Source organism: Sorex fumeus, unplaced genomic scaffold, assembly GCF_029834395.1.
Source record: "Sorex fumeus unplaced genomic scaffold, SorFum_2.1 ptg000122l, whole genome shotgun sequence".
Classification (NCBI taxonomy): domain Eukaryota; kingdom Metazoa; phylum Chordata; class Mammalia; order Eulipotyphla; family Soricidae; genus Sorex; species Sorex fumeus.
The window spans coordinates 13,864,408-13,869,734 of NW_026606179.1; positions in this window are offsets into that span (position 1 = coordinate 13,864,408).

Consider the following 5,327-nt stretch of genomic DNA (forward strand, 5'->3'; position numbering starts at 1 on the left):
CCCTTTTCCGGGAAGGGGTGCTCCCTCCCACTCTGCCCCCCGCGCGGCCCGTTTCCATAGCGACCTCCGCAGATCCTGAGGGCAAATATTGTTCTGGCCAGAAGCAGCCGCGCGGTGTTGACTTAATCTCGCACTGGGTGGGGTGGGGGCTCCAGGGACCTAAGAGGCCATTATGAGGAGAGGGGCAGGAGAGCAAAGGGGCTCTCTGCTGTCCCCACCCCCCACCCCCAAGCTTTAAAAGCCCCATCTCCAAAGCCGGGTGCAAACACCCGCGCCCCGGGCAGAGCCGACGGGATTCAACCCCGTGGCGCGTGCTGCCCCCTGGTGGACGCGGTGCGTCAGCCTCAAGTTCCTGCCCTCGCTACGCCAGATAGTACGGCCGGCCCCGTAAGGTGTTTGCTTTGCACAGGCTGACCGGGGTTCAAGTCAACCCTCGGGAATAATCCCTCAAAAAAATCAGCCCTCCGAGGAGTGACCCCTGGGCATCTCCTCGCGTGGTAAACACCCCTCCACCCCCCCCAAAAAACGTTCCGACCCTGAGGGCTGGTCCAGTTTTCTTTTCTTTTCTCTTTTTGGCTTTTGGGGTCACACCCAGCAATGCTCAGGGGTCTGCACTGAGGTGTTGCTCAGGGTTCTGGCTCTGCATTCAGGAATCACTGCTGGCGGTGAGCAGGGGACCATATGGGATGCCAGGGATGGAACCAGGTAGGCTGGGTGCAAGGCAAATTCTCTCCCTATTGTACTATCACTCCAGCCCCTGGTTCTGAGTTTTCTAGAATCTACCCTATTCTGTGCTCTGACATTTTTTGTTTGTTTGGGGCCTACGCCCGACTGTGCTCAGGATTTACTCCTGGCTCTCTGCACTCAGGGATCACTCCTAGAGTGCTGAGGTTACCATTTGGGTTGCTGGGGGTTGAACCCGAGTCTTGCCCCATAAAAGGTAAGCACGCTACCCACTGTACTAACTCTCCAGTCTCCCAGACAGTTCTAGGTTCTTCCATCCCAGTTTCCCCCTAAAATTGCCCTCATTGGGCATCCAGACACCCTAAATGCTGACATAAACCTGGTCGTTCTCTTTCCTGCTCAGATCCTGCCATGGCTTCTCAGGGCCAGGATCGGGACAGTTCAAACTCCACTGTACGGCCTTCAGGCCCTTTGATTCGATCCCCTCTTTCCCCTCTTTTCTCTCGACGATTTTCAGACTGAGACTCTTCCCAGAACCCCCCTTCCTTGTCTCAGGTGTTTTGTTTTTACCCTGAAATGCCTCTACACAAGTTTTGTTAGATCTCCAGCCCCATCTCAAAAGCAACTCAACTCAGGCATTCAACAAAGAACTGTTTCCTTAGACTGTAGAAATGGTCCAGGGGTTAAGGTGCCTGACTTGCATGCAGCTGGACCCCATCTGACTCCTGGAGCACTGGCATATGGTCCCCCATGCACCATCAGAAGAGTTCCCCTGGGTGTAGAGGCAGGAGTTGTGTCTGAGCACCAGCGGGTGTGACCCCAACATTCCCCCACAAAAGAATTTTTTTCTGAGGCTGAGTAGTGGTAAGGCACTTGCCTTTTACATGGCCATATTGGGTTCGATCCCGGACACCCTATAGGGTCCCCTGAGCACCACCAGGAGTGGTTCCTGAGTACAGAACCAGGAGTATCCCCTGAACAAGCCAGGTATTGCCCAAACACCAAATGAATAAATTTAATTTATTTTTTAAAAAAGAAAGAAAGAAAAACAGAGTCACAGACTGAAATGACAGAGAGGAGGCGCAGAAGTAAGCTAGAGGCAGAGAGAATCAATCAGCAGAGAAGGGGGAGCCCTGCCCCCAGCCCTCCCCACCCTCCTGCCTTCCAGGCTTTTGACATCTCCCTGTGAAAGCTCTCAGAGAAAGATGAGCCCCATTAACTGCACCAAAGCTGGGAGAGCCGAGTACTAGTCAGGCCTCTCTCAGCCTCCCCCTCTCATCCCCTGGGAAGTGGGTGCTGGGAAGCCAGGAGCCTGGGGATCAAGGTCACCCAGCTCACGTGCATCCGGACTGGCACCTCGAGGGCCACTGGGCGAAGACCAAGGCCCAGAATAGACATGTTTCTGGGTGCCCCCTCCTCTCCCCACCAGCCCACTTCCCATGATCCTCCTCGGGTACCAGGTACCTGCGCCCCTCCCCCAGGCCTCTGAGCCTGCAGGATCTGCCTGCCCCACAGTGCACCGTGGAGACCACCCTCAGAAGCCAGCCTTGCTACAGGCTTCACCCTTGCTCTCTCCTGAGCGTCTGGGGAGGGAAGGAGACGGAGAGGCGGGGCTTCCGCTTTGTTCCTGTCAATCAACCAAAGGCAGTCATCAGAGGGTGATAAATGTCCCACCCACCTGACTTGCCCCTTGGCACCCTGCACCCCTTGATTTTTGTTTACTTTTTCAGGCCTTCCCAGGGACATCATGAATACAGGGTGTGTTTTATTTTGATTGATTTATTTTTTTTGCCTCACCGAGAGGTACTCAGGGCTTATTCCTGGATCTGCACTTGGGGATCACTTTTGCTCTCAGCGGACCACATGGGAAACCAGGAATTGAACCCTGGTAGTCTGCATGCAAGGTTGGCTCTACCAGCTGTACTCTCTTCGGTCCCTAGGGCTTGAAATATGCACCCCGTCCCTCCCCCCCCCCTGCAGGTCAGGAATGGTAACTAAGGTATGATTGACATTTGTGGCTTAAGGAGGCTTGTGGAGGAAATGGTGAGAATCTCAAGCATTAGCCTTGAAGTTACTGGGGAATCTGAAACCCCACCCTCCCCCACCCCCATTCTCCATCTCCCACCCTGCGCCCTCTCAGCAGATATGCCCCATCCTTACAGGTCCTTATCTAGCCAGGGGTTCTCATCCCCACTCCCAACTCTCTGCAAACCAGCTCTTTCTGTTTTGGTTTTTGGGCAGTTCTCCAGGTTTCCTCCTAGCCCTGCACTTAGGGATCACTCCTAGAGAGAGAACCTGGATTTGCCATGTATAAAGCAAGCTCCCAACCTGCTGCTTTTTCCAGCTTACATTGGTTCTTTCTTACGTGTGCGTGTGCGTGTGTGTGTGTGTGTGTGTGTGTATGTGTGTGTGTGTGTGAAGAGGAAGGTTGGGCCACACTCCTGAGGTGCCCAGGACTAACTCCTGGCTCTGTGTTCAGGGATTACTAAAAGAGGTGCTCAAGAGACTATATGGGGTGCCAGGGATTAAATCAGAGTAGGGAGCCAGAGCCATAATACAGCAGGTAGGGTGTTTGCCTTGCACATGGCTGACCCAGGTTCGATCCCTGGCATCCCATATGGTTCCCTGGCACTGCAAGGAGTAATTCCTGAGTGCAGAGCCAGGAGGAACCCCTCAGCATCGCTGGTGTGACCCCGAGAGAGAGACAGACAGAGAGAGAGAGAGTGAAAGAGAGAGAGAGAGAGAGAGGAGAGAAATGAATCAGAGCCAGCAGCCTGCAAACCAATTGCCTTACCCACTGACTATCTCTCTGGTTCCTTTCTTGTCATATTTTAGCCCAAACATCACTTCTATAGAGCTTCACTGATTCCGTCTTTGCTCATATTCCTTTGTCTCATTATTGCTGTAATAGCAGGATCTGAAATGATCTCACCAGCTCTGAACCTGGGTTCTCATTTGTGAACAGGGCAAGGGGTGCATTTCCACAGCAGCCGCAGCCTCATGGACCTAGACTGACTCGAGGAAGGGCAAAGCACCTGATTCAAGAGCAGAGGCTAATGTTGGGTTAATCTTGGGCTCAATACCAGGGAGAGAGCCAGCAGTAGGCCTGGGCCCTGGAAGGGTCTGGGTTCCCCAAAAATGGGCTTCCTGGTGAAAAGTATGGAGTGCTTGTCACGTAGTAAGTGCCAAGCTATTGTAATTTTGTTTGATTTACCTTCCTCAAACCTGCACCTAGCCATTGGTGCCAAAGAGAAAGTGCAGGGGTTAAGGTGCCTGCCCTGGGGTCAGAGCAACAAGCAGTGGGAGGGCATTTGCCTTGGACTCTGACGACCCGTTTGATCCCTGGCACCCCATATAGTCCCCCAAGACCCATCAGGAGTAATCCCCAAGTGTAGAGCCTTGAGCACAACTGGGTGTGAAGCAAAAAAAAGAAGAAGAAGAAGAAGAACGTGTATGCCTTGCCTAAGGCCGTCCCAGTTGCTATGACCCCCCGCACCCCATAGTCCCTCAGTTTCTTCATGGGGAGCAAGCCCTGAGCACCACAAGGTGTGGCCCCTCTCCCTTAAACACAAACACACAGCCTAGGGCATGTCAGGGTGCACCTCTCAAGGGAAACTCGGTGAGAAAATGGTCTGTGGTCCCAGGGCCTGTCCATCTGGGATGATGAGGGCCCCATGAGGCAGAGAGAGAAAAGGGGCTCAGGGCCCGGAACAAGCAAGTTATGGGCGGGATTAATCATCAGAGAAGGCTGTTCTTGTTTTTCTGTTTTTGCTTGTTTTTAGACTACACCTGGCAATGCTTGGGTAATTCCTCCCTCCGCACTCTGGGATCACTCCTGGTGGTGCTCAGGGGACCCACCATAGAGGATGCCGGAAACTGAACCTGGGTTAGCCGGATGCACGGCAAGCGCCCTTCCCGCTGGACTATTGCTCTGGCCCCTATAGACTCAGTTTTTTTTTTTTTTAATTTCAGTGCCAAGGATCGAAGCAGGCACCTTACACGTGTCAGACAAGGGCTCTACAGCTGAGCTACATCCCTGTTTTTTTCCTTGTTGTTATTCACTTTGATTTTGGAGTGGATGGCAGAGTGGTGAGGTGGGTGTGTAGAGGGTAGTGAAGATTCTAGACCAGAGCCCTAAGAGGCTTAGGGGCGGGACAAAGGTGATGGGGGCGGGAAGAGTCTCGACAGCCACAGGATCGCAGAGGCGGAGCTAAAGCCCCGGGGGCGGGTCTATATCTGATAAACAAGGGCGCAAACCACAGAGCTAGAATAAGCGCCTGAGGGCGGATGCGAGGCCCCGGTTCCTGCGGACCCATGTTTTGCGATGGGAGGCTTTAGAGAAGTTCTCTAACAAGTGAGGCAGAAGGTTTGGGGCCTCAGGCAGTGTCTTTACCTGCCCCCATCTTCTCAGGATGGGGGTAGGGTGGGATTATACTTGAGGCTGGAAAGCAAGGGAGGTCACGCCCCTTTCGACCCTTATTGGTGGAGACCCCTGCGCGACAGACTCTTATTGGCCGAGAGAGAAAACGCGCCGGTTGTGGGCGGGGCCAGACGGTACCGATGAGGCATCGCGGCGCAGCCAATCGTGGCCCGAGGATTGTGTTGGAGCTCCCGGCAGGGGGTGTCCCGACCCCCCACACACA